Below are 21,729 nucleotides of genomic sequence, written 5' to 3' on the forward strand. Positions count from 1 at the left end.
CATCTTTATAACCACTGTTTTAAACTCTGCATCTGGCATTTTGGTTGCTTCTGTTTCATTTAATTCTCTTTCTGATCATATCTCTTGTTCTCTAATTTGGGGCATATTTCTTTGTCCGTCAACTTTTCTGCCTTATTGTGTTTTATAGGGAACCAATCCACGTGGTGTGGGAAATGTAGCCCAGCCCCTACTTGGAAAGGCCAGTGGGGAGCAAGGTTCAGCACAAAGGACCCATACCAATGGATAGGTTCTCCCATGGGGAATCAGGCCTGCATTGTTCCTAGGCTGCTTTAAGGCTTGCCTTTTTCTAAAACTCCCTCACACTGAGTCGAAACTACAGATATTTAATGTATATCTCTGAAGCAACTCTAAAGTCTGTACTAAGTCATCCCATGAAGGAAATGTAACCAAATCAATAATTTCATCATTCTTCTGCATTTACAACATTTTCTTTCTTTTCCAGAATCTTTAAAAAATAGTCACTTAATGTAAATCTAAGGATAATGAATGAGAATCTTCTTTGATGTAATGAGACTGGAAAGTAATAAAAGCCTCTCCACGCAAGGGTTGGCACACTCCTCCCTTGAGAGAGTGGCCAAGGTGCTGTCTCTCAGATAGTGGCTGTGCCATCCCTTTTTCTCCACAGGACTTCTGCAGTCTCTGTGAATTTGTTTATGGCATCCACAACACACAGACTTTGCTGGCTGGAATAAAGTCTACCTGTCAGCTACTCTGCATCAGTGTTTGTCTCTGGTATTAGGTAGATCTGCTATGACTCCCAAGCTCGTTATGAGGTCTTTCTGATATAGGTGCTTTGTTTGTCTCAGTGGTGCAATATTCTTGGTCACCTGAGGTAAGTGCTCTACAAGTGATTTCTTGTGTGTGTTATGTGCCCTCTCCTGTTGCAGTTGAGTCGTGAATGCTGTTGGTCCATTTGTGGGAAGAGTTAACCCTCGGGCTAGGTTACTATAAAGATAATCCTTGTTCAGTGTGTTTGACTCACTATTTAGGTGCTTCCCCCTAAGGCAAATTTGTTTCCATCAGGGTCTGGTGTCTGTCAGACCCCCTTTGGGTCTACTGTTTGTAGACCAACCACTGGTTAGAAGCCCACCTCTGATTATGTTGGTTCTGAGCTCCCTTAGCCAGGGCTCTGGTGCAGGTTGATATCAAACACTATGTGTAACCAGCCTTGGGACACCTGTCTGGAGCTATATTACTATTTACTGTTTGTGTCTGCATCTACTGGGCTTGTGTATGTGTTGGAGGAGCCAGGATGTATTCCAGGGACAGTTTTCTGAAGTTCTGGACTAGGGTACAGATTAATAAATGCCGAAGGCTTCCTGTGGTCAACCTCTACCTGTCAGCTACTCTGCCATTCCCTGAGGTTGCCTGGAATTCCTCCAGAGTCTTATAAAAAAAAAAAAGCAATATAGAGGGCCCAAGCTTGCCATGCTCCACTGACCATTACACATGGCTTAAGTTGATAGGGCAGGGTAACAGGGTTTGGAGGATAGGAGTAGTGGGTTCCCTACTTGGAGAGAGCACAGTCAGACACTCAATGGGGAGGATATGGCCCCTACTCCAGAGCCATACCACTCAATCTCTGCTACATTTTCCAACTTTAGCTCCCCCAGGGGGGAGTGCACCACATGTTCAGGTTGGGTGTAACCAGCTGTCTTCACCACAGGAGCAAGTCAGAAGGCTGGAACCACCAGGACTTGGGCAAACAGATCAAGAAAACTTTTCACTGTGGATAGCACTGTCATTAGAGTGAGATGAAGTGTACTCCCCCTGTCAGCTCTGTAGCCACACTTGCTCAGTTCTGGATCAGAGCCTCTGGAGGAGATGCACTGCAAATGTTCCTGCTCTGGGCAGAGCTATCTTTCCCCGTGGAACTTAGCCCAGCAGGATAGAGCCAGAGGGACTTGTAAGAATCAATTAAATCAGTCTTCATTTGGGGTGACACTAGGCTTCATGGGGGGAGCAAGCTGCACGCCTCCCCCTAGTTCCTCAGCCATGCCACCAGACACCCTGACTGGAGGCCCAAGGTGTTATCATTGAAGGTTCCAGCTCTGAGCTTTGCCCACTTCCTGTGCAAAGCTGAGCTCAACAAGATGGGGCCAGCAGGATTTGGAATCCAGATAAAGGCAGTCCTCCACTAAGAGTGTTGCAGATCTTCTTGGGGAGGAAATATGGCTGATCTCTCAAAGGAGAAAGGCCAGGAGCCTGTTCCTCAATGGGCTTTTATTGGGTTCAATTTGCATAGGAATACAGGTAAAGCTCATCAATCATTGTCTGGCAGTAGTGATCAAACAATAGGTAACATTAAAAAAACTATGAGGGCTTATTGTGAGTCGGGGTCAGATAGCCAAACTTTGGGGAAATAAACTCATTCTATGTTTAGATCTTTATCATTTAATTTGAGGGTATTCTTAGCAGAGCAGGTTTCACAGGATTTTTTGCATTCTTTCTTAGGCCTGATCACTCAGGGAGCCTGCCCTTTCCAGTACAGGGCTGCACCGCCCTCTGTCATTGTTTCAGGCTTACGTCAGATAGGGGAAGTAAGGCAGCCAAGAGACTAGGAAACTTCTCTCAGACAGAATGAAGACTCAAGCTATGTCAAAGCTGAAGGGCAATGGTCCACCACCACCTTTTTCTGTAGGCCCCTGAGGGCCCCTTTTTGACTGTGCCTGTTTTAGGTCATCCCTCCCCTGAGGAATCTTACCCATCATTAGCTAACCAATCATCTGCTCAGGGCCAAGCAGGGGGAAGTAAAAGGGGGCATAGGTGGTGCTCCTGCCAGGGGAATAAGCTTTGTCTTCTTAGTGACTTATGGTCCCAAGGTCTCTTACTCAGCCTTAGCCATAGAGGATTAAAGCTTCTGAAACCAGGCAGGGCAGTTTCCAACAACAGGCAATAGTCTTTTCTGTTGGACTTCAGGTTGGCAGGATGGTGTTGCCAATATTTGAAGAACAAAGTTAGTACACTTCTTCCAGCTGGTACTGTAAGAATAGGAGTTCCTGACCCTAGGAGATAGTGCCTGAGGATGGCGTGGGATAGGGACTCAGGAAAGGGACCTCAGTAGCTGACCCTCCAAATCTCTCTCCAGACCCATGCCACCAAGATCTTCTTTTTCTGACTTCCATATACCCTGAGTTGTCTTCCCTATACCTGAGCCCAGGGTGACTATCCAAGAGCAAGCTCCTGTGCTTTGGTCTTTTAAGAGATAGCTGGGATTCTAACAGACTCCCTCCTCTTACCAGCAAAGTCCCCACTGATTTTCACAGCCAGATGATACATAGGTTTCTCTTCCTGGCCCTGGTGCTGGTTTGTGGGTCCCCATATGGGACTGAGAGCCCATGCTTCTCAGGGGGACTTTTGCAGTCAAGATATCCCAGCACACCTCAGCGTAGGGACCAGCCCTCTCTGTATCTCCACCCTTCTTACCAGTTGCTGTGTAGCTTCTTCTATAAATCCTTGGGTTTACTACTCCTGTTAAATTGTGTTTCAGTGAGTTTTTCAGGTTGATTGCTTTGTAAATCTGGTTTGGTGCCAGACGGAGGTGTATGTGTAGCTTCCACCTACTCTACAACCATCTTGAATCCCTGCACTACCTTCTTACACCAGGTATAAAAATAAACTCCAGATGGATTAAAGACTTAAACATAAGACCAAAATGCATAAACTCCTCGAAGAAAGTAAAAATGGGCAGTAAAATCTCTGACATTGCTCTTAGTAATATTTTTTCTTATGTATCTCCTCTAAGGGAAACAAAAAAATAAACAAATAGGACTACATTAAACTAAAAAGTTTTGCACAGCTAAGTAAATGATCACCAAAACTAAAAGACACCCTACTGAATGGGATAAGATATCTACTAATGATACATACAATAGGCATTAGTATGCAAAAATTTAAAAAGACCCATACCACTTAACACCAAAAAAAGCAAACAATGTAATTAAAATATGGGGAGAGGATCTGAATAGACATTTCTCCAAGAGGACATACATATGGCAAATAGACATATGAAAACATGCTTGAAGTCACTAATCATCAGGAAAATGCAGATTACAGCCACAATAAGATATCACCTCACACTTGTCATAATGACTAACATTAATAAATCAACAAACAACAAATGTTGGAGGGTGTGGAGAAAGGGAACATTTGTGCACTGTTGGTGGGATTGCTAGTTAGTGAAACCACTACGGAAACAGTAAGGAGGGTCTTCAAAATTAAAAATAGACCTACCATAGGACCTAGCTATTTCACTTCTGGGATTCAACTGAACAAATGCAAAACACTAATTTGAAAAGACACATGAACCCCTACATTCATTGAAGTATTGTTTACAATACCCAAGTTATGGAAGCCACCTAAGTGTCAATCATGAGATAATTGGATATACTCAGACATTAAAAAATAATAAAATCTTGCTATTTGTGACAATACAGATAGACCCTAGAGGGATTTATGCTAAGTAAAATAAGTCAGGTAGAGAAAGACAAATACCATATGATTTCATATGAGGAATCTGAAGAACAAAATAAAGAAACAAATAAAAACAGAAACAAACTCATAAAGATAACAGACTGTTTTCACATGGAAGGGTGATGGGGGATTGTGTAGAAAAGGTAAAGGGATTAATAAGTATAAACTGGTAATTACAAAATAGTCAAGGGGATATAAAGTAAAGCATAGGGGATATAGTCAATAATATTGTACGATAACTACATATGTGGCTAAATGAGTACTAGAATTATCAGAGGAATCACTTAATAGATTATATAAATATCTAACGACTATGCTGTGCATCTAAAACTAGTTTAAAATATACTGAATGCCAGCTGTAATTAAACATTGGTTTAATTTAAAATTTTAATTAAAAAGTGGCACAATCACAGAAAAAAATTGGTATCCCATTGTCTATAATATCTAATTAAACCAGAAATTTCTCTCAAATGTAGATTTGTGAGGGGCCTAGGATAAGTTTGGATAATTTTTAGTCTATCAGAAGAAAGTGTTTATTTTCCTTTAGAAGAGTCATGCTCTAAAAAATGAACTGTGTTTTGGCAAAATTGTGATTTATCTTTTGAAACTTTGTGTCTATATTCTGCTAAGGGTCAGAATAAATGGAATCCTCTCAGCAAAGCAGGAGACCTTCTACAGAAGGTATATGAACTGAATTATAAGGCAATTTTTATTATAGAAATCTTTTTAAATGTTTTCATTTATTTATTTTTAGAGAGAGGGAAAAAAAGAGTGAGAGAAACATCAATATGTGGTTGCCTCTTGAGCGCCCCTGACTGGGGATCTGGCATGCAACCTAGGCATGTGCCCTAACTGGGAATCAAACTGGCAACCCTTTGGTTCACAGGTCAGCATTCAATCCACTGAGCCACACTGACCAGGGCTGATTATTTAAGTCTTGATTAAAGACCCAAATAAAATAGCAGTAAGCTTCCAGGAGGAAGCTTTCAGGAGGACAACTGTCCAGGAGGACTGTTGTCCTCACCAGATAAAAGCAAATAGCTATTGATTATCATTATTCAACCTTTAAAACAATGAAATTCTGACATGATGTAACATGGATACATTTTGAAAACATGCTAAGTAAAATAAGCCAAACACACAGAGAAAAACACTGTATGATCTCACTTATATGAAATACTTACATTAGTGAATTTGTAAAGAGAAAAGTTGAATGGTGTTTGCCAGGGGCTGGAAGAAGGGAAAGTTGGAAGTTAGTCTTTGTTTGTTTGTTTGGTTTTTTAAAGATTTTATTCATTTATTTTTAGAGGGGAAGGGAAGGAGAGAGGGAGAGAAATATCAATGTATGATTGCCTCTTGTGTGTCCCCCGCTGGGAACTAGCCTGTTACCCAGGCACGTGACTGGGAATCGAACCACCATCCCTTAGTTTTCAGGCCTGTGCTCAATCCACTGAGCTATACCAGCTAGAGTGGGAAGTTAATGTTTAATGGATACTGAGTTTCAGTTTAGGGTAGTGAAAAATTTCTGAAGATGGATGTTGGTGCTGGTTGCACAACAACGTGAATGTACTTAATGCCACTGAACTGTAAACTTAAAAATGGTTAAAATGATAAATTTTATGCTCACACACACACACAAAGTTATTGACTGTCCTGTTCCATAAGAACACTGGAAAAAGTTGAGGAAAGATTCACTATAGTAAGTGTCTTCAGCAAGTGGTTTGCAGGATGGTATCTGAGTTTGAAGAAATGAGGAATAATAATTCTGTTGGTGGCCCTTTAGTCTTAAACAAATGGATGTTCCTGTCCACTTGGTTTCTTTACTTCCAGGATGGATGTATTACAAGGGCTAGAGCAGGGTGTGAGAAGACCTTGGATCTGAGGCTTCAACTACAGGTTTGACTCCTTCTTTTACTTTTTGCTTCAAATGATATGGGGAAATTTGAGTGATGGTAAGTAGGCTTTATCTGAATTTAATAAACTTTGCTCCAATTATTTTTCCCATATCAGTACTGGGAACAGTGTCAAATACTTACCTGGCATATGCCTGAAATATAATGGAGAAAACAAAGATATATTCAGAACAGAATCAACTTGTTTATAATTAGAGGAGTCCTCTGGAATCTCACAAACAGTGACAAATACTCTTGGTGTTCATTTAAAGTTGCAAAGACTCTGCCTATTAAATATATAGAAGGGTGTCACAGAGCAAGGAGGAATGTTTTGCAATCAAGGGTTCTGGGCTTACAGTTAAAGGTTGAGAAATAGAGAAAAATCGGTGGGTTATTTGAAATATTTACTGCCTGTGTCTGTTTATGTTTACTCCCCCAAAAGAGGCTGAGCAAAGATGGCAGGGTTAAATGCAGAAAATCTAGTATTTGTATCTACCAGAAATTCATGAGGTTGCAGTATATAGTGGGTAGAACTGTGTCTGACCGTGGGTATAACTGTGTCTGACAGAAAGATATGTTCCAATTCTCACCCTCAGAACCTGTGAATTCGACCTTATTTGTAAATAGGGTTTTGGGTTTTTTTTGTAATCTTTCATTTATTTATCTTTAGAGGGGAAGGGAAGGAGAGAGGGAGAGAAATATAACGTTTGGTTGCCTCTTGTGCAAGCAACTGACCTGCAACCCAGGCATGTGCCCCGACTGGGAATTGAATCACGATCGTCTGCTTCGCAGGCCGGCGCTCAACATACTGAGCTACACCAGCCAGGTTTGTAAATAGGGTCTTTGTAGATGCAGTCAAGATGAGGTTATACTGGATTAGGGTGGTGTCCTCAGAAAAAGAGGGAAATTTGTACGCAAAGAAAACACAGGGAAGAATACCATATAAAGACGGAGGTTGAGATTGGAGTGATACATGTACAAGCCTAAGAATGCCAAGGATTGCTAGCAACCACCAGAAGCTAGAAGAGTTGAGAAAGGATCCTTTCCTAGAGCCTTTGGAGGCAATGTGGCCCTGCTGTAAGAGAATAAATTTCTGTAGGAAGATCACTGAAATGTAAAACATGTTTGTTGTAGCAATGGAGTCAACCCTCATTGCTTGCTTTTGGCAGAGACAGAAAGGAAGGCTAGGGAAGTGGGAAAGCTTTATATTTTGTTTTTTTTTTTTAAGCATCAGATTGGAGATTTGGGAAAAATATCTTTTTGTTTTCAAGAAAAATTTAATTCTTCTGATATTACTCATACCATAATTGTACTTTAGTATTTTCCCCAAGGGAACTACTAATTTAGAAGCCCCAGTATGCCATACATTATCTTCCATAAAATTTGAATTATGCATTATCTTCTCTTCAAATTCAAATTACATACATTTAACATTTGATTTAGCAGTCAAAATAATAATAAGCTAACAATTTAAATCCATTGATAGAACCTCAATTATTTTTAAAACAATTCTAATGGAGGAGTCAAATAACAGTTTAAAAGAAATGACAGCTAACCTGAATCCTCCTGCTTTAATTTCATACCATGTCCTGTACTGGGAGAGGCTCTGAGTTTCTGTTTACTCTATTGTAAATTGAGGACCATAACCTACTCCATAGAGATAGCAGTAGACTTGCAAAAGGCTAATCTCTGTACTAGAGCATAACTAGAAACCAGACAGAAAGCTTAATTGTGACAGGCAGTAAGTTCAATCAGGCATGCTGTGTCCTTGAGGAGCTGGTAGAGCAGCAAATATTTGAAACAATGGAGGGATTCTTCCATGTTCTTATTTTAATCAGTTCAGTTAATATATATTGGACACTTAACTATTTGCGAAGTACTGGAAGATGAAAAGACATGGTGGTCCTTACCTTCAGGAGTTCACATACCCATGGAGTCTATGACTAGTGAATTTTTTACTCTTCGGCCAGCTTGGGAGAAGTGTTGTTAGGAACAAATCCTATCCTTCCGGAATTCACCTTAGCCTTCTGTTCTTAATACTTAATGCACTTAATGATGACAGTGAGCTTTCACTGCCCGCCTCCTACTGGGCAAAACACCAAACATTCAGATACAAAATTGTGTTTAATCTTCATAACAATCTTAGAGTCACATGCTATTGTTATTGTCCCCACTAGGCAGCCAAGGAAACTGAGGCTTACAGAGCCTAAGGCCAAATAGCCTACCAAGGCAACTTGGTAAGAAAAGCAGGAAGGCACATCCCAGGGCCATTCTCAGCACAGCCAGTCTACCCAGACGCAGGCAGGGTGTTGCTGTCCTGCATCCTCTCGCGCCAGGTCAGCACAGGGCAAAATGTCCTGGGGATACTCCTGGAATAAGTAGTTGAACAGAGAGCCTTTCTTTTTTCCTTCACTAACTTCATACAATGTGAGACTAAGAAGCCATTTCGCAGAATATCTACCTCAACTACCTCATGTAAGGAAACTCAGGTCCAAGGAAGTGCAGTGACTACTTAGCCCAGGGCCCCTCGCTGGGGTCTCAAGGGCAGTCCAGCTCCCGAGGGTGGTCAGACACCTCTGGCAGCCTGTCAGTCCTTAGCTTAGTACCCACTCAGGCAGGCACTCATCGCTCCTGTCAGGTGCCAGAAGAGGACACCGGGCAGGACAGTCAGCAATGGCCTGAACTGAAATTTCTATCCCTGAAGACGATTGCTTGGGCAGATTCGCTTTCCTGCTTCGGGCACTCTACCTCCACAAATCATTTTTGTAGAGGAGATATACATGGACATTCACAACACACACATATTTTTGACGGATAATCGATTAATTAATACTGTAGGTCAGATATTGAACTTTGCAAGCTCGACAATAGGCTCCAGCAAGGACGTAAAGCCGAGGCCAGGCAGGCGTAGGCGGGGCTGCGGAGAGTGGGTGGGGCTGCGGAGAGTGGGTGGGGCTGCGGGGATGGGCTTGGAAGGAGCCAGTGTGCGCCACAGCCGCGGCCTCGTTTCCTTACGCAAGCCGGAAGTGGCGAGTGTGAACGCGGCCCTGCAGTCCCCAGGCAGCTGGACTCTTCTCCGCTAGCGGGGAGAAGGTGGTGGGGTCGGAGCGCGGCGCGGCACGGCGCGGACGGGTGAGCGAGGTGAGTACTTAGTCTACTTGGTCTGATCCGCCTGTGACTGCGACGACCCTGGTGTGGCTCCGGTGCTGTGCATCTCTGTCCGGGTTGGATCACTGTCGTGGAATTGCCTCACGGAGAAGTCTCCGTGCCAGGAAAAGCCCTGGGTTTGCGGTGCAGTTTGAGTTTTGAGAACGATGCTGCCAGAGATCATTGGTCTGCTTGGCTATTTTTATTCATTTTTTTAAAACAAGTGTTCTCGTACAGCAGTCCTGTGTGACAGAAGGCAGCACCTTTAAAAGATGGATAATTGTGTGGGAATCAGAGGGCCGAGGAAACGGCGGAGGGGGCCCAGGCATTTTCAGAGTTCGTCTTGAAAATTACACTAGTTTAGAGCAATTTGCTGAGGAATAATTTGAAAACGAACTAGCGATATTTTCGTTTGTGACGATGCTTTTGCCAGAACGAAAATTTGATTATAAATCAAACTCTTATCCTTCATTGAGAATTATATACCATTCTGGACAGTTAACTATCATTGAAGGCTCTCAACAGTAGGGTCTTAATTTATGGTGGAATTAATGTTGTCTTTTCATGTTGTATTTAAAATAGTACTCTCGAACTGGGAAGTGAGAAACCAGGTATTTTATGACTAAGAATGTTAATGTTTACTCTGTTTAGATTGTCACGTGACTAAATGTAAAAGGGATGCTGGTTACTAGTATTTATGGCTCAGAATTTTAACGTATATAAGCACAGTTTAAGTTTAAACGAGTTTGAAAATTACACTTCTTTTTTATAGAGGTATGAAATACATATGAGGTCACTAAGGGCGTAAATATTCATTGTACAGCTCAATGAATTTTTTAATATATTAACTTGTGTAACCACTAACTAGGTGAACTTTATATATATAAATAAAACATTTGTATCATCCCAGGAGTTTCCCTCTGCTGCTTCCAGCTTAGTAATACCCTTGCCTGGTAATCAGTATCTGCATTTCTGTCTTTGTTCATTGGTCTTGTCTATTTTGGGCTTCATGTAAATGAAATTGTGCAGTATGTTCAGCACGCTACTGTGAGAATGATTCATCCATGATGTTTCATGTAACAGTTGTTCATTCTTCTTTATTGCTGTGCAATACTCATTTGTATTGATTGCTTGACTACTCTTCTGTTAATGGATATTATATTTCTGATTCTAATATTTGTATATCATGTATTTTGAAGACTACTGTAAACATTCTTGTAATGTCTTGGTAAACATCTGTATATGTTTCTGTGAGCTGTGGAATGGCTGAATCATAAGATAGGTGGAAAATAATTTTTAACATGAAGCCTTCCTTTTTTATAAAATAGAATGCCTTATTTTAACTTCTGTAATATTAAAGATTAGTAAAAGGCACAACTATTTCAAGACTTAAGTGACTCATTATCTTATTATTTACTCCTTGGATTGCAGTATCTATGATGATTTTGTACCAGACTATCATTACTTCTTTAAGTGTTTGTTAGAAAAGTCTGTAAAAGCTGGTGATGATATGTCCCTGAAATCTGTTGTATAACACTTAGGAAAGAGCTATGTTGCTCAAGTTAGTCGTTGTTAGGGGAAATTAAACCCCAAAACGATATGACAAAAAAATGGATTGAAGAAACATGGGGTTGCAGATCAAAAAACTTACTGCATTTTTATTGTCATACTACACAAGTATGGGTATAAATATATAAATGAGTTATAGGATTAGTTACAAATGTGAATTTACTACAGGAGTACTGTGATTTCCAGGGTACTAAGATACTGATACATTTATAATGGGAACAGACAACAAAAATCACTATGCATTTGTGGGAAATCAGTAACTTGTGAGAGAGGCCCCAGACTGAACATATATAAGAACTCGACTTGAAACAGTGGAGTTAATGTAAGAAACAGAAGAAACTTCAAAATAAATATTGGTGTGCTTAGATTTAGGAGGATATTATGCCTTTTGAACACATACAGGCTACCCTGGACATAAACAGTAAGTTATTCAGTATTAAAACATAGAACATAGGAAAAAATAACCATGACAGGTAGATCCAGAAGAGCCATTTTACATCCTATATGAGTTTCTGGAGTTAATAGAAATTGGAAGAGGAGAAATAACCAGAGAGAACAGAGATCATGAGGGTAGGAGTTCCCAGGCAGAGTCTTGGGCAGTGGAACCCAAACAGAAAGATGTATCAGTTATGAGCCAAAGTACTAGCAAACATAAATCAGTCCTTCCATGTCTGGTCTGTTTCTTCATCTGTACAATGGAAATGATCAGAAGATACATCTTTTCAGGGCTTGTGGAAAGATGTGGCACAGATTTAGGAGTTCTGGCTGTTTTAGCAGCCCCTTTCCCCTATATTCCTCCCCTCACAACTCACAATAGATGCCAGCTTTCTTGTTCCTACTTTATAATAGAATGGAACCAAGATATTGTCAAAGGATTAATGGAAGAAATCAAGGAAGTGTTTCTTGAGTACAAGTGTTTGAGTTTATGAATGGAAAGACATACTGAGAGTCTTAAAAGGATATCGATACACCTAGATACATCCTGATGAAATTTTTAAAAATATACAATCTCATAAGCTGCCATAGAGAAGCATATGGTTATCTATAAAGGAATGGAAATCAGACTTGCAATTAGTCTCTAGTCTGGACATGGGATGTTAAATGACAGTGGGACAGTCATCCAACTAAAATGTGCTCATGGGACTAAAAATCTTATCCATAACTGAACTGCCATTCAAAGTAGAAGCAAAATTAAGTCATTTTTACCCATACCCACTAGGAATACTCTAGGATGGGCTATATCAAATTTAAAAAAGTCCAAGAAAAATAAATATGGAATTCAAGAAATAGTGATCAAAGAAAATGGTAAAACTTAGTTCTCAACTCCAAGGTATTTTTAACTACAGCTAAGAAATTTAATGCAACGCAGTGCAAAGAAAGGATTTATAGAACGAAGTAGGTATAGTTTTAAAGTCTATAATTACAATTATTTATTTATTTATTTATTTGAGAGAAGGAGAGGGAGAGAAACACCAGTTTGTTCTTCCGTTTATGTATTCATTGGTTGCTTGCATATCAGGACAACAGGACGATAGTCTAACCAACTGAGCTACCTAGCCAGGGCCTAAAGTCTATAATTTGGAACAAACATTCAGTGTGATTTGAAGTTGCTTGGGAAGGCTTATCATGTGCAAGGGAGAAACTATGCATACAGACCAATTACATGTTAGAATAAACTCTTTAAGGAACTATAAACCAATAGTTCCATTTCCAGGGATTTATCCTGTATGAAATAATGTGTGGAAAGTCATGTATATATAAAGTTATTTATGCTGAAATGTGTAATAGTGACAATAGGTTTGGAAGGATACATGAAACTGGAGAGGGGAAGTGTACCTCTGGGATAGAAAGGAGAGATTGGCTATACCGTACAGTGGTATGGCCTTATGTCATGTTTGACCTTTTAATCATATGTATTTATTTTAGGGAATTTTAGAAATATAAAAATTGGGGGGAGTATAAAAATGTAAGGATTTAGAGCATGGGTCACCAAATCTGGCTGGCCACTTATTTTAATATGGCCTGTGACCTAAGAGTGGTTTTTACATTTTTAAGTGCTTGGGAAAAAAAGAAAGGAATACTTTGTGACATGAAAATTATATGAAGTCCAAATTTCAGTGTCCATTGGACCACAGCTGTACTCATTCATTTATACATTGTGTGTGGCTGCTTTTGTGCTACAAGGCAGAGCTGACTGGTTGTGATATGTGCTGTCTGACTCTTCACCTAAAATGTTTGCTAACCCCTGATTAGAGGACAGAAACAGACCTCTGTATATACAGGAATTTTGCTCATGATAAAGGACATTACCAGTTAGTGCCTGACACACAATAGGCACTTAAAATATCTGTTGAATGAGGTGCTGTCTTCTGGTGATCATACTTTTAATTCTAAAACTTACAAACCATTGATTCATTGACATGTTAAAGAATTCATATATTACTTTTAATTCTCATCAGTTGCTCAAGAAATAAAATCTAATTCCCTTCCTTACAATATGTATGCTTAATGATGTTTTAGTTTTATTTTTCTGACAGTGGTCATGTTTTCCAAATAATTTTGTGACTTTGTTTTTGTTGTGTAAAAAGTAAACTGAAAACTACAAATTTAGTTTTTGAAAACTTTAATAGTTATTATTTTATACAGAAAATTTAGAAAAACTACACAGAATGTAACTTTAAAATAAGTAGATTGAAATGGATTATTTGTATTTTGTAGTAGGCAGTAGGTTACTCTTACCGCAGAAGTTAGTTTGGCACACTGTCCTGGAAATGATGTATGAGATATGTATTAGTAGTATCATAAAATTGTACAATCAGAAGATTAACTGGAAACTGTCTAAGGTCATATTATGAACTAACTTTAACACTTTTTTTGACCATTTCAAAATCACAAGGCGAATAGAAAGATGTGATAAGACCTTCAGAATAATATGGTTCTACCTTTGGGGAGTAGCAGGGGGGGTTAGTTTGTTTTTAAATCCAAACTTGTAGGTAACAAATATTTACACTTGTTTTCTTAATGAACAAAATGGAATTTTCTTAGACATGACTGTTTGGCAGTACTGCTAAAACTATATCTGATTTGTTTTCATTTTTTAAACAACTTCATCGTATTATAATTAGCATACAATGAACTACACATTTTTAAGTATATAATTTGACAATTTGAACATATGGATGCATCTCTGCTTACGTATGCACAAAAAAATGATGGACATTATCAATCACTATCAAAAGCTTCTTTGTGCCCTTTTATTATTCCTTCTTGGTATATCATCTCTTATGCCCTATTTCCTCCTCACTTCCTCCTACACCCTCCCCCCAATCCCAGGCCACCACTGACTCAATCTGCTTTCTGTCACTAAAAGTTACCTTACATTTTCTAGAATGTTATATAAATGAGGTTCATACAGTATGTACTTGTTTGTTGTCTAACTTCTATCAGAGTAATTATTGAGGTTCACCCATGTTGAAGCATGTATCAGTAGTTATTCTTTTTTATTGCTGAACAGTGTTCCAATGTATGGCTGTACATTTATCCATTCACATATTGATGGGCATTTGAGTTGTTTTTAGTTTTTGGCGGTTATATATAAAACTGCTCTGAACATCTGTGTGGAGTCTTTGTATATATGCTTCATTTCTTTTTTTTTTTTTTTTTGCTTTCATTTCTTTTGCATAAATATCTAAGAATTGAATGGCTTGATTATATGATAGGTTTATGTTTACCTTGTTAAGAAACTGTGAAAAATATTACATTCCTGCCAGAAGTTTATGAAAGTTCTAGTTCCTCCACATTGTGACCAACACATCAGTCTTTAATTTTAGCCATCCTAAAATTAGCCGTTCTGTGTAGTGGTATCTCATTGTGGCTTGAATTTGCATTTTCCTCATGACTAACAATGTTGAACGTTTTTTTTATGTGCTTTACGGATGTATTCAAATCTGCAGTTTTTAATTGAGTTGTCTTTGTTTTGTTATAATTGTATTTTGATAGTTTTAAAAATATATTCTCAATGCAAATTCTTTATGAGATATATGCTTTGCACATATTTACGACAGGTCTGTGACTTGTCTTTTCATAATTTTTTAAAAAATTACACTTGACATTCAATATTATATTAGTTTCAGGTGTACAGCATAGTGATTAGACATTTAGGTAACTCATTGGATTGTTGTTTTTTTGGTGTTAAGTTATATGAGTTAATTTATAAATTTTGAATATTAACCCCATATTGGATATATTATTTGCGAATATCTCCTCCCATTCAGTAGGTTGTTGTTTTTTTTTTGTTGATGGTTTCCACTGCTGTTTAAAAAAAAGGACGTTTAGTTTGATGTGGTCCCATTTCTTGATTTTTTGTATTGTTTCCCTTGACTGAGGAGCTATATCTAAAATATAGATATACACACACATATATGTGTGTATGTGTGTGTATATATACACACATCTATATCAGCACTGCTAAAAAATTTGCTATGTTTTCTTTTGAGAGTTTTATGGTTTTTGGTTCTCATATTAAAGTGTTTACTCCATATTCAATTTATTGTTGTATATAGTGTAAGAAAGTTGTCTATGTAGTTTTGTATTTTTTTTTGTGGATATTTGTTCAATTATCCCAACACCATTTATTCAGGATACTGTCCTTACCCCATTTGTATATTCTAGCCTATTTTATCATAAAGTAATTGACCATATAGCCATGGGTTTATTTCTAGGCTTTACTCTGTTGCATTGATCTATAATGTCTGTTTTATGCCAGTATCATGCAGTTTTCATTACTATAGCCTTCTAGTATAGTTTGATATACTCAAGATTGCTGTGGCTATTTGAGGATTTTTGTGGTTTCATATAAATTTTAGATTATTCTAGTTCTGTGAAAAATGTCATTGGTATTTTTATAGGGATTGCATTAAATGTATAGATTTCTTTGGGTAACATGGACATTTTAACAATATTAATACTTTCTACCCATCAGCACAGTATATCCTTCTTTTTTATCCTGTATAAAAATGCAGCCAATTTTTGAATATTAATTTTGCATTTGTTACTTTTCTGAATTTATCAGTTCTAAGTTTATAGGGGCATAAAATCTTTAGGGTTCTCTGTATGTAGTGTCATGTCATCTGAAAATAATGGCAGTTTTACTTCTTTCTTTCCTATTTGAATACTTTTTACTTCTTTTTTGTGTCTGCTGTGACTACAACTTCAAATTGTTTGTGATCTTAAGAAAACACTTTCTGTTTTTTTCTCATTGAGTATGATGTTAGCTGTGGGTTTGTTGTCTATAGCCTTTGTTTATTTTTATTATTTTACTTATTTTTAGAGAGAGGGCAAAGAAGGGAGAAAGAGAGTGAGAGAGACATTAATGTGTGGATGCCTTTTACGTGGCCCCCACGGGGGACCTGGCCCGCCACCCAGGCTTGTGCCCTGACTGGAAATTGAACCAATGACCCTTTGGTTTGCAGCCCACATTTAATCCACTGAGCTACACCAGCCAGTCATATATGGCCTTTATTATGCTGAGGTATGTTTTCTCTATATTCACTTTGCTGAGAATTTTCATCACAGATGGATGCTGGATTTTGTCACATGCTTTTTCTGCATCTGTTGATATGATCATGTGGTTTTATCCATTTTGTTTATGTGTTAGATCATGATAATTGATTGTGGCTATTGAACTGACCTTGCGTCCCAGGAAAAAATCCTACTTTATCAATTATGTATGATCTTTTTAATGTATTCCTGAATTAGTTTGCTAATATTTTGTTAATTATTTTTTATTGGCATATATTTTTTTCTTTTTGTAATGATTTTCTCTGGCTTTGAAATAGGATAATGTGGATAAATAGGATAATGAGGACCGTGTAATGAGCTTGGGAGCCTTCCCTCCTTTGGAATTTTATGGAATACTTTGAGAAGGATAGATGTTAATTCTTCTTTGTTTGCTAAAATCAACCACAAAGTCCTTCCAGTCCAGGACTTTTGTTTGCTGGTAGTTTTTTGAATACTGCCTCAACTTTGTTGGTTGTAGTAAGTCTGTTCAGATTTTTTGTTTCTTCTTGATTCGGCCTTGGAAGATTATGTTTCTAGGAATTTATCCATTTCTTTCAGAATGTTCAGTTTTTTGACATATAATTGTTTGTAGTCTTTTTAATAAACCTCTTTATTATTTCTGTGGAATCTATTGTCATTTCTTGTTTTTTATTTTATTTATTTGGGTTGTCTCTTTTTTCTTGATGAGTCTACTTTAAATTTTATCAATTTTGTTTATCTTTTCAACGAACTAGCTCTTGGTTTCATTGATCTTTTATATTGCTTTTATAAACATTTATTTTACTCCACTGTGATCATTTTTTACTTTCTTTTTTCACTTTGGGCTTTGTTTTTGTTCTTTTTCTAGCTCCTTTAGCGATAAGGTTAGTTTTTTTTTTTAAGATGTTCTTGAGACAGGCTTGTTTTGCTTTGAACCTTCTACCTCTGAAAATTGCTTTTGTTGTGTACCATAGATTTTGGGTCATTCTTTGTTCATTTTCATTTTTCCGAAGATATCTTTTGATTTCTTCCTCGACCTCATTGTTTACCCATTTATTGTATAGTAATAGCATGTGTTTTAGCCTCCGTGTGTGTGTTTTTCATTTTTTTCTTGTAATTGATTTCTGGCTTTATACCATTGTTGTTGGAGAAGATGCTTGATATGATTTTAATCTTTTAAAATTTGTCAGACTTGGTGTGACCTAATGTGTGTTCAGTCTGGGAAAATGTTCAGTGTACACATGAAGAGAATGTATATTCTCTTCCTTGGGATGAAATGCTGTAAAAACATCAGTCTGATCTAATGTATAACTTAAGGCCTCTGTTTTCTTCTTAATTTTCTGTCTGGAAGATCTGTTCATTGAGATTAATGGTATGTTGAAGTGCCCTAATATGACTATATTACTGTTGGTTTCTCCCTTTATGTCCATCAGTGTTTGCTTCGTATATTTAGGTGCTCATATGTTGGGTGCATAAATATTTATAAGGGTTATAGCTCTTTTTTGATTTATCCCTTTATCGTTATGAAATGTTCTTTATCTTTTTAAAATCTATTTTGTCTGATATAGGTATTGCTACCCTAGTTTTTCTGTTTTTCATTTCCATTGACATGAAATATCTTTTTCCATCCCTTTGCTTTCTATCTGTGTGAGTGTCTTTCGATCTGAAGTGGGTCTCATGTAGGCAATTTTCTTAACTATTCAGCTATGCTATGTCTTTTGATTGGAACATTCAACTGATTTACATTTAAAGTGATTATTGATACTTATGTAGTTATTGCCACTTTATTATTCATATTTATGTTTTTATTTTTTTGTTCTTAAGTAAGTTCCTTTAACATTTATTGTAATACTGGTTTAGTGGTGATGAACTACTTTAGTTTTTTCTTTTCTGCAAAGCTCTTTATCTCTCCATTTTAAATTATAGCCTTGCTTGGTAGAGTAATCTTGGTTGTAGGTCTTTGCTTTTCAGCACTTCGAACATTTCCTGCCATTCCCTTCTGGCTTAAATGTTTAGTTGAGAAATTACCCGACAGTCTTGTGGTTTTCTTTTAAGCCACTAACTGGTTTTCTTTTGCTGTTTTTAAGATTTTTTTCTTTATCTTTAACCTTTGCCATCTTAATTATGATGAATTTTGGTGTGGGTCTCTTTGGGTTTATCTTCTCTGTGGTTCTGCCCTTTTCAGACCCTCTGTCAGTTTCCTTCACCAGCTTGAGGAAGTTTTTATTCTTTATTTCTTCAAATAAATTTTCCATACCTTGCTCTCTTTCTCTTCTTCTGGTACATCTGTGTTGCAAATGTTATTACAGTTGATGTTGCCCCGAGGTCCTTTAAACATATCCTCATTTTAAAATTCTTTTCTTTCTTACTTTTTTTTTTCTGTTCGGATTGGGTATTTTCTGATACCTTGTCTCCCAAATCAGTGATTCAATCCTCTGCTTTATCTAATCTCCTTCTTGATTTTATCCTTGGTATTCATTTCAGTCATTATATTCTTCATTCCTGCTGATTCTTTTTTATAGTTCCTGTCTCCTTGTTGCAGTTGTCACCAAAATAATCTAGTCTTCCTCCAAGTTCACTGAGCATTCTTATAACCATTTTGTATTGTTTATAAGTATTTTGAACTCTGCATCTAGTAAATTGCTTGTCTCTTACTTTGTTTAGTTGTATTTCTGGAGGTTTTTTTCTGTTTTTTCATTTGAGACATGTTTCTTTGTCTCTTCATTTGGGCTGCTTCACTGTGTTTGTTTCTGTTTATTATGTAGATCTGCTATGCCTTCCAGTCTTGGTAGAATGGCGTTATGTAGTTTGTATCTGTGAGGCCCAGTGATGCAGTCTTCTGTGGTCACCTGAGCCAGGTGATTCATGAGTGTCTCTTGTGGTTCTTGTGTGTGCTCTCCTGTTGTAGTTGAGCCTTGGTTGGTGTGACATGTAAATGGGTGGGATTGATCCTCAGGCTGATTGGTTGTGAGGATTGTATATGAGTACAGTGGCTGAGCTGTTGTGCAGGGGCCGATATTATGTAGCAGGATTTGCTTTAGGGGGCTCTGGTAACTGCCATTTCTGCCCTTTGGGTGTGTTCCTTGTGGAGCTAATTGGGTGGTGCTTTGGTGTGGTCTGAAGCTGGCCACGGGGCGTGTTTGTCCTGAAGCCTCTTGGGAGAGGCTCCAGTGCAGGCCATGGTCAGCAGCTGCCTGTGCCCTTCCTAGGGCCACTTGGTATGAGCTATAAAGTGATCTGTAGATGTTTGTAGGTGCCTGAGAGAGTCTAAGCTGCTAAATGAGGCCAGCTGCCACTAGAGCTAGGCTTGGGGCCATTGAGCAAGGCATGGAGTGGGGCATGTTGAACCCAGATTCTGAGATTGTTTGGGATTTGAGATCAATTGAACCCAGATTCTTGTTTGTGATTTGAGAACATCTGAGAGATTTCAAGAATGTCTGAAGCATGAGCTGCAACAAGATATTTATATGGGAAAGCTGCTCATAGTGGCTTGGATGGTCTGCATGTTGAATGGGGTGAAGTCTCAGGGAATCACCAGGTTGGGGCAAACAGTGTTACCAGATTGTTGAAGACTTAGATATGGCACTGACCTGCACCTACAGTCTTGGTGGGGGGCATGCTCAACAAAGGAATAATGGCATCTGCCAGCACTTCTGTCTTAAAGAAACCTGCCCCTCCAGCCCTAGCCACAAGAGGGACAATTCACTTCCTCTCTGTTTATCCTGGCTCTTTTCAAACTGCTGTCACTGTGATGGAGCTGAGAGCAAATGAGTCTGTCAGCAAGTAAGTCTGTGTGTCGCCTCTGTAAGAGGAATGCCTAGATTCCAGAAGCCCCGTGTCTCATTCATCCACAATACCTACTTGTTTTCATAACCAGAAGTAATGGGGATTTCTGTTCCCAGCATTGGAAGCCTGGGCTGTGGGGCCTGGTAGGGGCTAGAAGCCTGGGACTCCTTGCTCATCAGGGGGGACCTCTCTAGCCAAGATATCCCTACCGATTTTTCACTGCCACACGTGGGTATGGGACTAGCCCATTCGGTGTTTCCACCTTTTTCATTGCCACACATGGGTATGTCCTTAGTTATAGGACCTCTGTTCAGCTACACTTTAGGCATTTCTCAGTGATGGTTGTTCTGTAGTTTAGCTGTAATTTTGACATGGTCATGGGAGGTGGCAAGAACAGTGTTTACCTATTCTACCACATTGATTGGAAACCCCCTAGTCATCAGTTAATAATTTTGATGAAGTCCAGTTTATTGGTTATGCTATTAGTATCATATCAAAGAAATCTTTGCTTAACTCAGGGTTACAAAAATTTTCTCCTATGCTTTCTTCTAGTTTTATAGTTTTAGGTTTTACATTTAGATCTGTGATTCATTTTTAGTTACATCCTAGTGGATATGATGTATACCTCATTGTGAGTTTTTTGTTTTGTTTTCTGGTTCCACTGCATTTATTACTAATATAAAAACTGTTAAAAAGAAAAATTCATTTCAGTTCTTTAACAGCTCTCATCCCTCCATCCTGCCCACACAGTTGCTAACATGTTTCCTCAGGGCCATTTCAAAACTGAGCCTATTCAATGTTGTTTTCACAGAAAACAACCAATGCCAGAGGTATAGGGGAAGAAGGTTGGAAAAAGATAACAGTACTGCCTAGGTTCCCCCCAAAGATTGGCCAGATGGAGCTTCGGTAATCCAAACAAACGGGCTAGTGGCCTCACAATGGCGTAGTCTAACTAAAATGAGCTGTAGATAAGATAGGGAAGGCCCATCATAGGATTTAGAGTACATCTTATGGTCTGTATCAAACTGACACCAGGAAAATGAGGAGGATGTGGGGGCAGTCTTGCATAAAGTTTCACAATTCTTCCCTTTTGGGAGACAGAGAAAGTCTAGAGGGCACCAAGAGCCTCACTTATTTGGGAAGATATATTCTAGTGTTGGGAAGCCACAAAAATGCCATGAACACTGGGAAAGAGTATGAGGGGATGCATGTACCACAAAGCACAATGATCATAGACCATAATGGCAGGGATCATGCTAATGATGCAGTAACTATGAAATCTAAAAGCAAGGAGAGTACCTTT

General features: G+C 38.4%; 1 protein-coding gene across 3 annotated transcripts in view; it reads left to right on the top strand.

The window, feature by feature from the left end:
• Nucleotides 1-9,403: 9,403 nt before the first annotated feature.
• CSGALNACT2 (chondroitin sulfate N-acetylgalactosaminyltransferase 2) overlaps nucleotides 9,404-21,729 on the top strand; it is a 99,371-nt gene continuing 87,045 nt past the window's right edge. Inside the window, exon 1 of one of the 3 annotated variants that reach the window (XM_037037778.1) lies at nucleotides 9,404-9,527. The gene's annotated coding sequence lies outside the window, so the exon portion shown is untranslated. The remainder of the gene's footprint in view (nucleotides 9,528-21,729) is intronic. The other 2 variants (XM_037037777.1, XM_037037776.1) reach the window with 2 other exon arrangements.

Source organism: Sturnira hondurensis, unplaced genomic scaffold (assembly GCF_014824575.4).
Source record: "Sturnira hondurensis isolate 20B ecotype Veracruz unplaced genomic scaffold, ASM1482457v3 Scaffold0023451, whole genome shotgun sequence".
Lineage (NCBI taxonomy): Eukaryota > Metazoa > Chordata > Mammalia > Chiroptera > Phyllostomidae > Sturnira > Sturnira hondurensis.